Below are 19,263 nucleotides of genomic sequence, written 5' to 3' on the forward strand. Positions count from 1 at the left end.
ACTATAATCAGTCCACAGACCTGTGAGCTAGAAATAAAACGTTTGCTCTATTAAGCCACTGAGGTTATGGTGCTGTTTGTTATACAGCAGAAACCTAACACAGTCCTGTTATTAATTCTCACTGAATTCTCCTGATTTGATTGTGCCATCTGTTTCCGTTTGGAGCCCTGACTGAATCACTGCCTTTTTGCAGATGACTCAAGGATATATAAATCTCCAGTTCATACATCTCCTCTCAGTCCTGGACCCATATATAGTCAGTGGTCTGCTGGATAGCTCTTCTTGGATATCACAAAGGCACCTGAAGGTCAACACTCATTCGTCTATCACAACTCTGGTCCTCTTTCAGTGGTCTCCCTCTCATTCAGCAGCACCACCCACTGAAGAAACCAGTGAACTCTCCTTGACACCCACCTCCCTGTCATCCCTGTATTTAAATCATCACCACATCATGTTGATTTAACTTCCTAAATATCTCTCCAATCTGTCCCCTTCCCTTTACCAGCACTACCCTAGCCCAAGCCACCAATATTTCTAACCTAAAATAATTTCCCAATTGGCCCCTCTCCAGTTGGTTTTCCATATAGCAGTCAAAATGATCTTTTTGAAAATTCTATTTCAATTATGTCTGTGCCCCATTTGAGCCCCCCAGTGGCTTCCCATTGCTTTTAGGATAAATGCCAGAAAATTTAACATGGGCCTCAAGGTGCCATGTGGTGTGGCCCCTGCTTCCCTGCTTTATCTCCCCTTCTCTGCTCTCTTTACTTGCTATAAAAGGCCATATGGCCTTCTTTATTTGCTATGCACCATCTTACCCCTTGCTGCTACCCTCTCCCTGCAAAGCTCTTTCTCCTGTCTTTGCCTTATTAACACTTACTCATGCTTCACATCTCAGCCCAAGCATCACCTCTTTTTTTTTTTTTTTAAGATTTTATTTATTTATTTGACAGAGAGAGAGAGAGCGAGACCAGGAACACAAGCAGGGAGAGTGGGAGAGGAAGAAGCAGGCTTCCCGCCGAGCAGGGAGCCCAATGTGGGACTCGATCCCAGGACCCTGGGATCATGACCTGAGCCGAAGGCAGACGCTTAACGACTGAGCCACCCAGGCGCCCCCAAGCATCACCTCTTTAAGGAAGCCCTCTCAGCTCCCTAAGCCTGGCTCACAGCACGGCGTATTTTACATTCATTGATTGCTTGATTAATATTGGTCACCCCCGCTGCCCCTACCCCCTATAATGTGACCAAGAGGGCAGAATCTACATCTGGTTTTGATCATCACTGCATCACCACAGAGTCTGGCACACCCTAGACACTTGGCACCTATTTATTAAATTAGTAACTTGGTAAATCAGGTGTTGAGCTGGAACATCTCTAGTGTTCATGTCAGCTTTAACCTTCTGGGCTTCCTTTCCAGGTTCTGCCAGTAGGATAGAGGAGTGATAGGGAAAGCAGCCAGCTGGGGTGAATTAGCAGCCTCCACACAGTCAAAGCCATTGGTTAGAATTTGAGGAAGTGGGATGCCTGGGTGGCTCAGCCAGTTAAGTGGCTGCCTTCAGCTCAGGTCATGATCCTAAGGTCCTGGGATCGAGCCCCACATCAGACTCCTTGCTCAGCGGGGAGCCTGCTTCTCCCTCTGCCTGCCACTCCCCCTGCTTGTACTCACTCTCTCTCTGATTTAAAAATAAATAAATAAAAGGATTAACCTTAAAAAAAAAAAAAAAAAGAATTTGAAGAAGCCCTTTTCCTACTTCAGAGATACTGCTAAGAACAATGTGGCTATGCCAGCACTTGACTGGCCAGACCATTCTCAAGGAATGCTTAACACAAGTGCCAAAAATCCTGGATTAGAGCCTTTTGCCAGGAGGTTCCCTGACTTGAGCTGAGCTGGGAGATGACTCTAAATGCCACTGATTAATGACCAAGAGTGATGCTCATCCATTCTGGCTCTCTGCTTCTTCTTGTGAAGTGTTCACCCACCCTGCCCCATTTAGAAAGGCCTCAAATAACTGCTGTCTTGAAACCTCCTTAGATGGTTGGCTTGGCTAATGCCTAAATATCTCTTGACCCATACTGAGGTCTTGGAGAAGGAGGGAGGGATAAGTTACTCTTCTAGTTCTTGCATTGTATGATTCTGTTATTTTTAATTCTGAGGATTCCTTTTCCCTTTTAAAGAGTGAACTAATTATATTTTGACAGCATGGCTTGGATTTCATCCAGGGGAAAGAGGTAGGGAATTCCAAGTACATGAGTCATTCTGCCACCAGAAGTAGAGGCAGTTCTTCAAGTACTTATCCCATGGCAAAGGCAAACTCCTTCTCTCAAGGTCAGAAGATGTTCTGAATCCATACTCACCAGGCAGCCTGCCATTTCCAACAAAGCTTCCCCCGAGGCCAGGGAAGGAAGACTTGGATGAGGGACCTGGACGATTTGGCCTTTAGAAAGGGGTGTTGCTTTGGTTGTGAACTAAGATTCTGATATGGTATGTGAGGCAGGAAAGAGGAATGAGTGCATTCCTGGGTTCTGCATTTGGCTGGTAGAAAAGGTGTGTCTGTTCATAAAATGGAATACTATGCAAGAGTTAAATTAGATGACCCAGAGCCACACTATCAACATGGACTCATTTTTAAAACATAATGTTGGAAGGATGGGGCGCCTGGGTGGCTCAATCAGTTTAGCGTCTGCCTTTGGCTCAGGTCATGATCCCAGAGTCCTGGGATAGAGCCCTTTGTCAGGCTCCCTGCTCAGTGGGGAGACTGCTTCTCCCTCTCCCTCTGCTCCTCCCCCCCGACTCGTTCTCTCTCTCAAATAAATAAAATCTTTAAAAAAAACCATAATGTTGGAAAGAAATAGCAAATTGCAGAAGGATACATAGAGGTCTGCTACTATTTATAAAATGTTAAAATATGCGAAAATATTATAAATCAGGGATGCCTGGGTGGCTCAGTTGGTTGCGTTGGACTTTTGATTTCTGCTCAGGTCATGATCTCAGGGTCATGAGGTTGAGCCCCGTGTCAGGCTCCACACTCAACATGGAGTCTGCCTGAGATTCTCTCTCTCTCTGCCCCTTCTCCCACTTTCTCTCTCTCAAAGAGAATAAATAAATAAAATCTTTTTAAAAAATTATAAATCATTTAGTTTAAATATATATCCCTAATGATTTATAATAGGATATAACTTACATAGGATTTATGATATGTATGTATATGTGTGATATATATGTAATAAAAATATAAAAATACACACAGAAATGATAACATCCAATTTGTGGTTGTCTCAAGGGTGGAGAGAATGAAAGTGAGAAGGGGTACACAAGAGGGCTCCAACTATATCTGAAATGTTTTATACATTAAGCTGGGTGTTTGTTAGATTCGCCTGTATACCTTTTGTGTTTCTGAGATATTCCATGATGATTTTTTAAAGGCAGAAAGAAAGATTAGGTTTTAGGAGGCTTGAGTATAAAGTCAAACCACAGACTTGTGCATTGATTGGGACCATCTCTCAGTTATGACCACCCAAGTTACCAGTATCCCATGAGCAAATTCACCCTTGTGTCCAGGGACCTCCCTGTCAATTGCTGCTGAAACTATAAATACTCCCATCTCCGCTGCTGCATCACTGCCGGGCCCACCCCCGCTCCTTTTCCCTTCTTCTTTCTGTCACTGCTGGGAAGCCTCTGCCTCTGCTCACAGCCTTCTGGCCATATTCCAACTCCTTTTCCTGCCTGGTGCACTCCAATCCCCCAAGCTGTAGGAACCCCCACTTCTGACTGCAGAGTGGAGTAGGGAGTAGAGAAGGCAAGCTGTGTTCCTGTTCTCCCAAGTTGGAAATTAGAGTGCATTTTCACTGGGAAATAACACTCTACCCAACAACTGGCTTCCTGATCATCATTGATACCAGAGTCCCACTTTGTTAGGGGTGACATGGCCCCGAGGGGCCTGCTTGGGAACCAAAGTCATTCCTAACGAACTGAGGAAAATCTGTTCTGAATTCAACAACAGATTTTCCAACAAACTTTTGGAACGACACCAATTTTTAAGTTGTCAGTTCCCTCTAAAGCCCTAAGGGGCAAAGCTAAGTTTTCCGTGGCTAAAGGGGATAAATCCAAGGAAGGAAGGTTGCTGATTGGTGAAGTAAGACAGGGATCTTCAGGAGAACTCCAAAAGAATTTCCTGGGAAACAAAATTACATCATGGCTCACCTGCCCAGCTGCCGACTGCCCATGCTTCTACTGAAAAAGCCTTTTTCTGTCTGTTAAATATGAACAGTATGTTAACAGACTCCAGTGAGGAGACCTGACAGTTTGCCACACAATGTGAATTCTAATTGCTTGAATAATACTGCACAATGGAAAAATGATTCCTCCTTGCCTGAGTGATAATATCCTGTTGAAATATAATGCTGTTCCAGACAGTGACTACATAATGTCTGGAGGCTTTTTTTTTTTTTTTAATATAACCTTTAAATGCTAAGCATTAGAAATAAGACAGTAGCAAGTGATAAAACATGTTCCCAGATGAAGAGAAGAATTCGTTGGGTCTGTGCTGGAATCTACTAATTACCCAATGTCCTTGGATAAAATAGTCAATAAATTTACAATGCATAGACAGTCTTTGCTCTGTTCTTTTAGAGAAGATTGGTTGTGTGAAAAGAATGGAAATAGATTTTTCCATAAAGTCAGTACGCAATGTAACATCTGTATTTGGACAGGTACACACACCATGTTGTTAATTTTAATGCACCAATTTAATCCTTGTTATATGCATCACTGGACTCATAAAAGCAGATTTTTTCATTAGAAAATGAAATTGCAATACATTTGTTGTCCAATGACCTAAGTGTGTAGAGCTCTAGCCTTGGATGCTGTCTAGGAATACGGAAGAAAGAGATGTGGTCCCTGTTCTCAAGGTGCTTAGAACATAAGCAATTATTGAAAATTCAGAGCAGAATGGAGCCACACATCAGAAAGATGAGAAAAGTGAGGCCTGGAGAGGGAAAATGACCTTCCTGAGGTTACAGAGCTACATAATGGAATTGTTCAGATGAAAACCGGGTGTCCAGAAACTGGAGCCCAATGCTAGCCTCTTCTACACCAGCCCTTTACAACACCCATGTTGAGACAGGACCAATGCTGTGCTAGATTTGAAAGTTTCTGGAGGCTGGGCTGTGTTTTGGGGCACACAGCTTCCTCCATGGGGCTCATGGGAGGCTCCTTTTCTGGGTCCCTCTGACTGCAGCCCTTATGATGGGCACCATACACTGTTTTTCCAACTGGCATCCCCTTTTAGCCCCTGGTTCTGGGACTGAGGTGAGAAGCTGGGGGCAGGGGTGCTCTATGCAGACCCTCATTGTTGAATCCACACTCTATCCAAGAAATCTTCTTGGGCAAGACTTCAAACTGCTCCAGATTTGGCAAATACCACCCCTTTGACCCTGAAACTCCACTCCTAGGTATATCCACAAGAGAAATGGGTACATATGTTTACTAAAGGACGTGTGCTGGAGTGTCCGTAGCTATTCATAATAGCTCCAAATTGGAAACTACTAAAATGCTTATCAGCTGTAGAATGGATAAGTAAAGTGTGGAATATTTACACAATGGGATGCTATACAACAGTGAGAATAAACTACAACTACATACAACAATACAACAATATGATGAATCTCATAAATATGATCTTGAGCAAATGAAACCAGACACTAAAGTGTCCATACTGTATGATTCCATTCATATAAAGAACAAAAAGAGGGGGCACCTGGGTGGCTCAGTTGGTTAAGCATCCGATTCTTGGTTTTGGCTCAGGTCATGATCTCAGGGTGGTGGGATCGAGCCCTATGTCGGGCTCTGTGCTGGGCATGGAGCCTGCTTAAGATTCTCTCTCTCCCTCTACCCCTACCCCCTCTCTGAAAAAAAAAAAAAAAAAGAACAAAAAGAGGCAAAACTAATCTATGCTATCAGAGGTTAAGATAGCAGTTATCTCTGGGAGGTAGTGGTGACTGAAAGGGCACACAGGGACATTATAAGATGCTGGTAATTAATGTTCTGGTTTCATGGGGATGTTCAGTTAATGAAAATTCATCAATCTGTAAACCTGCTATTTTGGCACATTTTAATACATTATCATATATTTCAAAAAAGGTTAACAAAAAAAGGCTCCAGACAGCCTCTCCTCCCCACCCCCCGCCCCTGGCTCCCACACGTGGGAGTGCTGGCTAATTCCAGCATAACCCCTCTCTCCCGCTGCCACAGGCTGTCTTAACTCATGCTCCAGTTCTGCTTCCCCAACTACAGGGAACATACAGCAACCTCTTGTTAGGGGTCCCCTTAATGCCCTCTCTCATGAGGCTGGAGGTTAGAGGGCATCTCTCCCCTTCCCCCCATCCCAGGGGCAGGGGGGAGGATACTCATAGAATGACAAGAGACTTCTCCAACAAATCCTCTTCACAAATCCTCCTTCCCTCTCCCCTCTCTTGATGCCTTTATAATCAAAATTGTTGAGGGCATTTGAGAGTCTTAGAGTTTCTTGTAAAGTCTGCCTCTGTGCACCTGTCCACACTGATTTTGGAGCATTATATCTCTTCTGTTGGTACAAAATAGCATCAGGATGATCCCATTTTAATATCTTGTTATGTAAGAAATCCATCCATAACAATGACTTACCACATTCACATAGTGCTTGGAGTTTATAAAGAGAATTCAGATCTGTTTCCTTAATTTGGTGAGGTGACCTGCCCTGCCTGAAGTTACACAGGTACTACAAGAGGACACTGGAACCCCAGGCCAGGTGCTCTGATTCCAGATTTATTCTGCAATAGTTCAGAATTACCAAATATAGCTGACACTGTTGGTTACCTACCCAAACCCATTTTTCCTTCTAGAATCTCCTTCATGACCATGTGCTCAGGGAAAGTATTCCCTCCCACTCCCAGACAGGTAGGGTGACTTCATTCCTTTTGTCTTGTGATGGGCTTAGGCATGAACATCTGATCCAAATTTGGCCAGTGAAATCTGAGGGGATATCTGCTGGGGGGAATTCGGGAAGGTTTTGCTCACTCTTGGAAAGGAACACAAGACAGGAAACATTCCCCTCCCCCAGTCGCCTTTTTTTGTTCCCCCTCCCAGTGCTATTTTGTGAGGATATGATACCTGAAGCTGCTGCAGCCACCTTATGATCATGAGGCACAAACATGAAAGTAAAACCCGGCATCCCATAAAGACAATGTGGTGTATATATATACAATGGGATACTATTCAGCCATAAAAAAAAATGAAATCTTGATTTTGCAACAACATGGATGGAACTAGAGAGTATTGTGCTAAGCAAAATAAGTCCGTCAGAGAAAGACAAATACCATATGATTTCACTCATATGTGGAATTTAAGAAACAAAACAAATGAGCAAAGGAAAAAAAAGAGAGAGAATGAAGCCAGGAAACAGACTCTTAACTATAGAGAACAAACTGATGGTTACCAGAGGGGAGGTGGGTGGGAAAGGGTGAAATAGGCAATGGGGATTAAGGAGGGCACTTGCTGTGATGAGTACCGGGTGATGTATGGAAGTGTTAAATCTTTATATTGCACACCTGAAACTAATATAACACTGTATGTTAACTGGAATTAAAATAAAAGCTTTTTTAAAAAACCCCAGCATCCTAAACACAGGAAACAGTAAGAAAAAAACAAAACAAAACAAAATACCAAATCCTTGATAATGTTCTGCCAGTAAATTAGACAACTCTGGAACCACCTATCCCCAGACATACTATATGAATTAATAAATGTAATTATTTTATTTTTTTTAAGATTTTATGTATTTATTTGACAGAGAGAGAGAGAGAGCACATGCAGGGGGAGCAGGAGAAGGAGAAGCAGGCTCCCCACTGAGCAGGGAGCCTGATGTGGGGCTAGATCTCAGGACCCTGGGATCACAACCAGAGCTGAAGGCAACCAAGTGAGCCACCCAGGCGCCCCAATAAAGGCCATTATTTTAAAGCCACTTTTAGCCAGGCATTCTCTCCTTGCAACCAAAAGCATTCTAACCCAAACCAGTAACATTTTAGTACCATGTTGTTCTTTATAACATTATTAATACTGACTTATTAGATGACGTAGTGAAACAGATACCAATCATAGGGGAGAGAACACAGGGTTCTAGCGCAGGAAGAGACAAATGAAGTACTAGAAATAGAGTAAATAGGTGGCCAAAAAAAAAAAAAGGATGAAAGAGTGGAGAGAATTCATTTCGCCAGATTGGAGATCGAGCTAAAAGAAAACCATAAGTAGACTACAGCAAAGCTAGGCTACGCACAATACGTTTCCCCTCATACCAAGTTGACTATACAGTTTATGGATTAGACTTCCCCTACAGGAGAAGTTACACTTTTCCAATGTGCAGCCTTAAACTAGGAAAAGAAAAAAAAAAAACAAACCCTAAGTATTAAAGAACAAGCAACAATGTTTTTTATGTTTAGCATTACTGACATTATTTGGTTCTTTCCATTTTTGTCTCTTTAATGGGCTAGATAACTGGAGATAGTTTCTTAAGAGGTTGAGACTTATTGGATGATCCCAATGTACCAGACATTGTGCTAGGAGCTAGGATTTTATTTATTCATTTGAGACACAGAGATACAGAGAGAGAGAGAGAAAGCACGAGCAGGGAGAGAGGCAGAGGGAGAGGGAGAAGCAGGCTCCTCGCTGAGCCAGAAGCCCGATGTGGGGCTCGATCCCAGGACCCTGGGACCATGACCTGAGCTGAAGGCAGACGCTTAACCATCTGAGCCACCCAGGCGCCCAGTATTGTCTATTTTAATCTTTATGGCAACTGTGGCAGATACTGTCAGTTGCCTGTGAAGTATCCATTTTCCCTCCCCCTGGGCAGAGGAGGAGCTACTCAGCTTGGCAGTAGCCTACAAAGAATTCCCTTCACAAATCCTCCTTCCTCACGCAGCTCTGGTTTTGTTCAAGGGGATGATGTCCCCAGGTAAAAACATCACCTTTCCAGACTTCTTTGGGGAATCCTGTGACAAAGTCTGAGACAATGAGAAGTAGCTTGGGTTGCTGCTTGGATTGTTCAGGAATTTTTTTTTTTTTAACACTTCAAAAGAGCACCAAAATATATATGTATCTTATATTTGCTTCCCAGTAACGCTCATAGAGAGAGTATGCACTACAGAGATCTGGGTTTATAAGAAAATTGGACTGTTTGGAACTCAGTTACCCAGTTTTCATGGGCATACATGAACGCAGACATATATGTAAATTTTGCAAGTGTTTATGACATAACTTTTAAATCTGACAATAAATAGGTAAGATCACATTTTCCCCACAGGTGACTTAATATTGGTGAACACAGTGCCTTTGCTCTGTATTTACAGCACAGAGCCAAGGCACATGGGGCCCAGCATACTTTGTGAAACAATTACACACATTTCATTTTATAATGTGGACACTTCACAGTAAATAACCTGAGAGCAAGAACATTTTGGAAATAGTGCCAAGGGACTGGTATGCCATTTTAGGTATCCATAAATGTGAACTTATTTAATTAAGCACAACATAGTCTCATTTTTTTCATATACTTTTCCCTTGATTTTAGTTGCTTGTTTAAGATTTTATTTTTAAGTATTCTCTACACCCAACGTGGGGCTTGAACTCATGACCCCAAGATTAAGAGTCACATGCTCTACCGACTAAACCAGCCAGGTGTCCCTGAAGATTTTATTTTTAAGTAATCTCTACACACAACGGGGGGCTTGAACTCACAACCCCAAGATCAAGAGTCGCATGCTCTACCGATGGAGCCAGCCAGGCGCCCCTAGTTCTTACTTCTAATTTTACCATAAATAGATTTTAATCATGATTTAAACATATTCTGGTTCCACTTTTTAAAAAACTTTATTTTTAAAAATTGACGTATAACATTATGTTAGTTTCAGGTGCACAAGGAAAACTTTTTAAAAGGGGGGCCAACTCAGCTCACTTGTCTCTTTGGCTTTTTGCCCTTTGTCCTTTGCCATTCTTCCTGGAATATGGATGTGATAATCAGAGGTAAAGAAGCCATCTAAGAAGCATAAAGACAAAAGCCAAGCATGATTGTGCCCAAAGCTAGGAGGAGCCTGGTTGGCCATGACACTATGGAATCATGATACTAATCCTGGACTGCCTTCCCCTAAACTTCTTCATTGTGGAAGAAAAATATACTCCTGTTTAGTTAAACTTTTGTGGTCAAGTTTCTATTCTATGCAGTTGAATACATGCTAACTGATATAGTTGTACACCAAAGTTGGCCTTTTTTCAGAATTTGTGAAATTTATCATGCACAAAATGGTTGAAATTCATATATAGGATTTGAATATGATCAAATCTACCTCCTCCTGGATCCCGCTCCACTCTCGTCCCCCGCAGTAGAGACGACCATCCTGACCTGTGGCAACATTTTTTCTCAGTTTGTTGTCATCCTTTTAAAAATTAGCCTCTTGTTCTTATTTTTTTTAAAAAATAATGAGTTTCCTTTCCCAAATTCCATTATAACAATAAACAAAATATTCAAGAAAGCAAAACCCTACAGGGACAAAGAGATTGGGAGAGAAAACAACAAAATCTCAGAAGCAAGAAAGCAGATGGACAAGTCATTACTGATCCAGCAGACCAGAAGAGGCTGACTCCTAAATTTCTCAAGGGGGTTAGGGAGACCAAGAAGCAAGATAATTTCTGATGTGAAACTCCAGAATGGCTCAGGATTTGGAGGTGACCCATACCTCTGAAAGTGGGGTATAAGTGGGGCTGGGAAACAAGAGGTTTCATTGCAAGTATGTGTAACAGTCAGGATCTGGTCAGGAGACAGAAAAACCCCACCCGTTATTTGAACAGATAGAATTTAATATAAAGAATTGTTAACTAGGCATAAAGTTGAACTCTAAGGTATCACGGAGGCAGTAACTATAGGAAGCAGGCTGCTGGGGGGTCGGGCAGGGGGTGGATGGAATTATTAGAACCTACAAGCTTGAAGGAGGAGCCCATGAGGCTGGGACCCAAATCCCCGAGGAGCGATTGCTGCTCAGCCAGTGCTGGTGTCTCTGGTGCGGGGGCCAGGGAGTGGGGGGCCATGATGAGGCTGGTTCTGTGAGTGTCAGAAAAACTGCAAACTGACTTAAACTGTTGCTGCAGGAAGGAACCCTTGCTGGAGCAAAGAAGCGTTGCTGGGGGGCTGCTCACAGCAGTAGGAAGACAATAGGAAGTAGCTTGATCCTTCTTTCCCCAGCCTTCCGGGTTCCCTCTATTGACTAAAGTGGGCAGAGTCTAACAAGGAATAGCTGGCAGAATCACTGTGGTTTGAAGAATCTCAACATCAGTGTTGCAAAGCTCAGCGCAGAAAGGTTGGGTTTAGAGCTGAGAGACAATGACATAGTAACAGGCAGTGTTGGTAGTAGAAGGAAGTTTAAACCCAGATCTCCATCCTCAGCAGGACAACTGCTGCTTCCCGCTACTCTAGCTGAATACTGAGGTGTATTCTCTGGAGGGTAGAGGGTCTCCGGTCTGGGGGACATTAAGCACTGTTGACGGTGGGATCCTGTATTGAAAATAGGGATTAAGCAAAGGCTTACTCACTGAACACCAGGACCTCAGCCCTCTTCTCCCAAATGACCTTCACTGAAAGTTAGATATATATTTTCCAGATGGGATTGGAAGCTTCTCTGAGAATATGACAGCCCAAGACAAAAGAACTAAATATCCTGGTATCAATATAAGGGCCTAGCTAGATTATAGTGAAATTTATAATCAGTAACCCTCTCTTCCAACCAGGCTTTTAGGTTATAATCTTAAATGTGAGCAGGATAGCCTGGGACTTCCAGACATCTCAAGAAACTCTCTAAGGCACAAGACAGAGGCCAAAGATTGAGGAAAAAAAGAACCTGGAAAAATAGAGACTATGCTGAGAGATATCATCTTTGATATTTAATATTTTCTGAAAAATAAGATATTGCAACCAAATAAAAAGGAAGTCAATGAAAAGGAAACATTTAGAGAATAGGAAAAAATCCTTGGAAATTAAAAATAAGATAGCAGAAATGAAAAACTCATTAGGAGGACTAGAAGCTAAAGTTGAGGAAATCTCCTAGCATGTGGAGCAAAAAGACAAAGAGATGGAAAATAGGAGCTAAAAGATAATAAAAGCACTGCGTCTCAAGAAGGTCAACATATGAATGAGTTCCAGAGTAAGAACACATGGAAAATGGAAGGGCAGAAATCATCAAAGAAATAATTCAAGAAAGTTTCTCTGACTTGAAGGGTATCAGTTTCCAGACCAAAAGGGTTCACTGTGTGTCCAACACAAAGGCTGAGCAAAAAACACAGCTATAACAAGGCACATAGCCATGAGGTTTTAGAACACAAGGGACAAAGATAAGGTCCTATAAGCTGCAAGAAAAAAAAAATTTGTTACACCAGGTTGGGGCCAACCTCTGGAATCTTTGTTGGATACCTCATTGTGCTGCCCAAGTACTCTGGCAGGAATCATATCCAACTAAAATAAATAGCTATCATTTATTAAACACAAAGACTTAACACATGTAATCTCTCTTAATTTTATAAACATCCAACAAATCACATAATCCTATCCCCATTTTATAGATGGGGAAATTGGAGGTCTAGGAGGTATGTGACTTGGATAAGTTTACACAGCTATTAAGAGTTAATAACAGGGCATTTGGGTGGCTTAGTTGGTTAAGCATCCAACTCTTGATTTCAGCTCAGATCATGATCTCAGGGTTGTGAGATCAAGCCCCGCATTGGCTCCATGCTGGGTGTAGAGCCTGCTTAAGATTCTCTCTCTCCCTCTCTCTCTCCCCTCCTCTCTCTCCCTCTCTAAAAAAAAAAGAGAGAGTTAATAACAACAATAGCTTAACATATGTTAAATGCGTATTATGTGCCAGACTCCATGCTATAACTTGGTTGCCTAGCCAGCAGCCATCCACCTGCTAACAGAATCCTAACTTTGTTCAGATTATCTATTCCTCATGAAAAGGGATCATATCTCCAGCATGATGGTCCAAGCCAATCAAGATGATCTTATTCCCCTTTGTCAGTGATTGAATTAAAGGCAGTCTTCCAAGCCAGCTCTAGCCAAAGATATGAGAAGGGAAGTCAGTGAGGAATTTCGGGGAAACATTTTTTCACTTTAAAAAGGACACAAAAAAAAGAGTTGGCTCCCCTCTGCTACTGCATATTGTAGTGTTTGGATGTGATGCCTGGACCTATGGTAGCCATCTTATGACCATGAGAGGAGACGGCCTAGGAAGGCCTACAAGCTGAGATTGGAAGAACATAAAGCTGGAAAGACCCTAGGCCATTGATGAGCTAACCAATCTGGAAACTTCTCTCCTTTTGGACTTCTTGTTATGTGAGATAATAAATTTTCCTTATTATTTCAGGGGAAAAATAATTCGTTACATAGGATCACGTGTCAGAATGGGTCTGAACTTCTCAACAGCAACACTTGGAACCTAGAAGACAATGAAGTGAGCAATGCCTTCAAAATGCCAAAGAAAATGAATTCTGACCTAAAATTCTGTACCTGCAAAACAATCAATTAATGTGAGGATAGATTAAAGGCATTTCCAGATATGCAAAGTCTCAAAAAAATTTTTTTTAGATTTTTATTTATTTGAGGGAGAGAGCACGAGTGGGGGGCAGATGGAGAGGGAGAAGCAGATTCCCCACTAAGCAGGGAGCCTGACACAGGGCTTGATCCCAGGACCCCAGGATCATGACCTGAGCCAAAGGCAGACACTTAACTGACTGAGCCACCGAAGTGCCCTGCAAAATCTCAAAAAATTTACCTCCCATGCACCTCGTTCTCAGAAGCTCCTGGAACTCCTCCATGAAAACAATGGGTAGAACCAAGAAAGAGAAACCTATGGGAACCAGGAAACAGGATGTAACAAGAGAGAGGTGACAGGAGGATCAAGGATACTACAAGACAGCAGCTGAGCTCCAGGAGTAGAAAGCGACCAATATAGAGTGGAGCGGATCAGATATATCCAGGAAAGAGTTCTTCAGGAAGACAAAATTGATGAAATACTTGATGAATTTGAACATACTGACAGGAGATTTAGATAATGAGGGAAGATTTGGGGGATGAATTCATTGTAAGTGGCTAGGAAATGACACAAGTGAGAAAAGCAGACAGCTAGTAATTCCAGGAAAATGAAAAAGTTGAGCAAGCAAAGAAAAGTAATCATGGAGTACTACATAGCTTAGCCAGGAATTGCATTTACATAATCATAATAATATAAAGAATGAATATTGGTTTAGCCAAATTATGATACATCTCTATTGGGAGGCTTGGGGAATGGAAAGTGTGGTTATATGTGGTAACCAAGGAGGGGAAATCAGTGTAAGAGCAACAGATCTTCATTTTTCAAGCTGAGACATCAGTAGACAATGCCTACACTGCACAAAGCAAATGTAATCACTATGAACATGTTATTTAATGATGTGAAAGGAAATACCAAGAGAAACAGCTAAGAGGGAAGCAAATGGTTGCCTTTGGGGAGTGGAAAATGGAGGTGATGGGGTGCAGAAGACTTTTTTTTTTTTTTTCCTTATTAGCTCTGTAGAACTGATTGACTATCTAGGAGTTTGGATAAGTTTGATAAAAATTAAAAATAGGTTTAAAACATGAGAAGGGTGCCTGGGTGGCTCAGTTAGCTAAGTGTCTGACTCTTGATTTCGGCTCAGGTCCTGATCTCAGGGTTGTGAGATGGAGCCCCCTTTCGGGCTCCACACTGGGCATGGAGCCTGCTTAAGATTTTCTCTCTCTCTCTCCCTCTGTGCCTCCCCTGACCCGATGACGCATGCACACGCATGCATGTGCACATGCACGCGCTCTCTCTCTCAGAAAACAAAAAAAATAAGAAACACCCAAAAAAAAAATTTTAAGAAAAAAAGCCAATTATTAACTCCAAGAAAATATAAGTTATTCAAGGAAATAGAGGACACTAAATGTGCTCTGCTGAGGGACGCCTAGGTGTTGTAGTCAGTTAAGTGTCAGATTCTTGATTTCAGCTCAAGTCATGATCTCGGGGTGGTGAGATCGAGCCCCCCCTTGGGCTCTGCGCTCTGCGGGGAGTCTGCTTCTTTCCCTCTTCCTCTCCCTCTGCCCTTCCCCCTGCGCATGCTCTCTCTCTCTCTGTCTCTCTCAAATAAATAAATAAATCTTTAAAATAAATAAATGTGCTCGGCTGTGAATACTAGTTATATAATTTGCCTTCCAGATTCATCCACCCTTCACCTGCTCTGTGCCTAGGAGGCACACTTCTATGGACTCCATCAACAGGCTCCTATGCCCTCTGGCTTCCAGGTGAGTTCTTCCCCTGGGAAGCTTCAGCAGGAGATCAAAGGGAGGAAGGAGATTGAGTTGAAGGTATGTGGTTCTCTCTCTGTCTTCCTATCATGGTCATCTCAGGCTGGCCTCATGCCCTGACAATGGTGCAGCTACTGTCAGGTGGCTCTCACTATACACTTTTAGGTCTCCAGGTTCTTTGGAGCCTAGGAGTGGTAATAGAGCCCCCACAGTTCTAGCAGCCCTATCTCCAGTGGTTTTCCTATACCCTGTCCCTGCTTTTTACAGATGGTCCCTTATTAAATTCTTCTCAAACTACCCAATTTGAGTGTGCCATCTATTTCTTGCTGGGACCCTGGCCCATATATACAATCATGATAATATGAACAATGAATGTTGACTTAATCAAAAACTCATGATATATTGGGAGGTGAGGAGAGGAAATTTGTGAATATTTGAAGAAGGTGCATTGAAACGGAGCTAAGTCCTCATTTTCCATGAGAAGAAAATAGATGATACGTAAAAGCAAAAGAAAAAATGAAATAGGAATATATTCATGTTGTTTAGAAATATGGAAGTAAATCCCAGAAGAAATAGCAAAATGGAGTTGAGGAAATGAAGATCCTCCTAACTTGTTATTTGGCTATCTGAGGGATAGATTCTAAAACTGTTTTTTAAAGACCATGGTTTGAGACTCACTAGAGTCTTGATCAATTTAGTGAATATCAGTCAATTCTTTTATTAGTTAGAACAGAGTAGAAATTATCAGCATTTATCACAAGTAGGGAGAGTAAATATGATTTTGTTAAATGGTTCAGTTTTATATTTCTGTGTGATATAAAATGTATTGTTGTGGATTGAGCTCAAAAAAGCTTGAAAGTCACTATTCTGAAAGATCGAATGGCGGCTAAAGACAGGGCAGAGAAGTAAATATCTTAACCAAATGGAGTTAAAGGGTCATGTTACTATCTGTAGATGCAGTTACATTTCACATGGCTGACGGGAATAATAATTCACTGCATTTGTGTGAGGCCCTGCCAGGTTAACAGTCCCACACGCAGCTCTTATTATATTCACCCTGTGCATTATAATGTTCTTGGCTCACCAGCTAATAAAGAAATAAATCCAGACCCTCTCTGGTGGGATGATATATTGCTTTATCATGGAAGCCACTCCCTACAAAGAAATAGAATTGTTCAGGATGGGGCGGGGGGTGGGGGGTAGAACACCACAATAGGGCTAGCAAGAAGAATAAAAATTACTTCCAATACAGGAGGAAATGGGATGGACACCCAGACCTCTTTGCAACGAACTGACACTTACACTACAAGCCAGGCGATTCAGGGCTTAAGCTAACACGATTCCTAGAATGTAAAACCAAAAATACCTTCTCATAGGAATAAGCATTTAACTTTCCTTTTGTTAGAGAGGTGGAAAATGAGGTCCAGCTGGGTGAAATAAATTGAAACAGTGTACTATTTTCAAATCTGCACGAAGATACCATTGTATCATACATAGTTGAAGCTCTATATAATTATGGAATTCCAACTATATTTATTCTATAAATGACGGAATGAAATGACTCTCTGTCGTGAGAGGAAGGTGAGGAACTGGCGACTAACAGGTGGCCCTGAAAACCCAGTAATTCCCATGAATCCATCTGTTTGAGCTCTTCAGAATTCTAAACACAAATGAAAAGTGCAAAATTGTTGATCATGAGAACAAACCCTGGTAAATGCTTTAAGTATATTTTTGATTGTAACAACTAGTTGCGAATGGATCATCAGTTAAAAAGTTGGCCCCTTGCACAACAGATTTTGAAGCCAATGGTACAGTCAGCTCTCTGTGGCAGTGTGAGGGTGAAAGAGAGTCTGGGGGATTGCCCCCCAGAGCTCTGGTCTCAGGAAAGCCTCACCACTCCACCGGAGAATACAAAAGCAGCAGGAAACTTGCGCTCACCAACGCCATCACTTCCTCTTTCTTCAGCGGGTGCTAATGAACTGAGAGGAGTGAAGTCAAGGCTGCTTCTCCACCTTGCTTAGGGCCAGTGGCACCTTCCACGTGAGGCCCGTGTGTTCGCCTCTGAGCCAGGCACCACAAAGAGCCAGAAGAAGGAAGAAATCGGGTTCCACTCTTGAGGAGTTTTCAGTCTTATTAGGTACCCATGAAACAACTAGAGCATGACTTCAGGCAGCATCTAAGAAGGACATAAATGGTGTATACTGAGAAATCAGTTCAGCTGAAGAGATCCGTGTCCCTGGTGCCCTTCTATAACATGTTGGGAGAAGTCCTGCCACCTTTGAGGGGGCTGTGGAATAGGGTGAGGCTCTCATTTTCCACAGTGCATTCTGATGGGCCACAGCAAATGAACACAAGGGCTGACTTGCCCTTTTTTGCTCGTTGCTGAAACCCACAAACCTTAAGAGCTGATCTGCTCAGTATCTCAAAATCCCAAATGCCCGTCTGCCTGAAGCTACCACTTATCTCCTGATAACACTACAGAAGGCTGGGTTGCAAGAAGTAGGTATCGGGAAAACCAAGTCCCACAGTCTCACAGGCCTGTCCTCTGCCCGAAGCAACCGCACAGCAAGATGGTAATACCCAACCACGAGGCAGACGCATCAGGCAGGCTCTTTGTCGCCAACAACATCCGTCCTGATTGGTTAAACAAAAAGGAATCTATTGAGGGATAGTAACAGGGCTCACGGAATCTATAGGATGGTGAGAGAATCAGGTTTGTATGCCTGAACCGGGCTATTGGACTGTTCCCACTGCTGGGCATGAGCACTGCCACTTACATGACCGATGCCGGGCATAGGATGCTGCCACTAGGATCTCTGCCTCTGCTATGCTGAAGGGTGGAAGTCTCTTCTCCAGGCTCTGCCACCCTCACTAGAATGGATTCTGTGCCATCCCTCTGCTTTCACTCTCTTCCAAGGCAGACTCTCTCCCAGGAGCATCATTGCAGACCCACACCGTAGCTGCAAGAAAGCAAGTTTTTGCCTTCTGCCTTGGGAGACAAAATGTGCAAAATCATCCTAACATAGCGAGGCTGTGCAGAGGTGCCAGGCAGCCAAAAGGCATGGAAAAAATGTTCATTTGTTCAATGAGCCTAAGACAGAACATACACAGGGTTCCAGTTCCACATTGTTGACCTCTACACACTGCCTCCATGACATTTGAAATAAGGCATTTCTCATCCAGTAGGGCACAGTGACTCTTTTCTTGATTTTCCAAGGTCATGGGATGGTTGTGCAGGTGGGGTAGCCCAAGGCAGCAGCAACAGCGGCAGGCAAGAGCTAAAAAGGAACACGTGGCTTACTTACCAAGTGCCTCTTTTTTTTTTAATATTTATTTATTTTTATTTTTTAAAAAAGATTTTATTTATTTATGAGAGAGAGAAAGAGAGAGAGAGCATATGAGACGGGGGAGGGTCAGAGGGAGAAGCAGACTCCCTGCCGAGCAGGGAGCCCGATGCGGGACTCGATCCGATGCGGGACTCGATCCGATGCGGGACACGATCCGGAGACTCCAGGATCATGACCTGAGCCGAAGGCAGTCGCTTAACCAACTGAGCCACCCAGGCGCCCCCAAGTGCCTTTTGACACACACAATGCCAGTGATGCTCCGTGCTGATGTCGGTCACCGAGGAAAATCCGGGATCGCAGTTCAGATGCTCATTTGCCTGATAAAACCACACACTAAAACAGGACTTCAGTGTCTTCTTCAAAGCTGGAACATAAGGTCTCAGTGAGGATTATTGGTTATATTAGTTTCTTGGGGCTGTTGTAACAAATGACCACAAACTGGGGCGCCTGGGTGACTCAGTCGCTTGAGTGTCCGACTCTTGATTTCAGCTCAGGTCATGATCCAGGGTTGTGAGAATGAGTCCTGAGTCAGGCTCCGTGCTCAGCACAGA

At 42.9% G+C, this 19,263-nt stretch overlaps 1 long non-coding RNA gene across 1 annotated transcript in view; it reads left to right on the forward strand.

Annotated features, from left to right (window-relative positions):
* The window catches only part of LOC123845697 (uncharacterized), a 107,443-nt gene extending 91,886 nt beyond the window's left edge, over positions 1 to 15,557 (forward strand). The window contains exon 5 of the long non-coding RNA XR_010406085.1: positions 15,277 to 15,557. This is a non-coding gene — a long non-coding RNA (uncharacterized LOC123845697). The remainder of the gene's footprint in view (positions 1 to 15,276) is intronic.
* Positions 15,558 to 19,263: the final 3,706 nt, after the last annotated feature.

This window comes from Mirounga angustirostris, unplaced genomic scaffold (genome assembly GCF_029215605.1).
Source record: "Mirounga angustirostris isolate CCGP_5_RB_7025 unplaced genomic scaffold, mMirAng1.0.hap1 SCAF_11, whole genome shotgun sequence".
NCBI lineage: Eukaryota > Metazoa > Chordata > Mammalia > Carnivora > Phocidae > Mirounga > Mirounga angustirostris.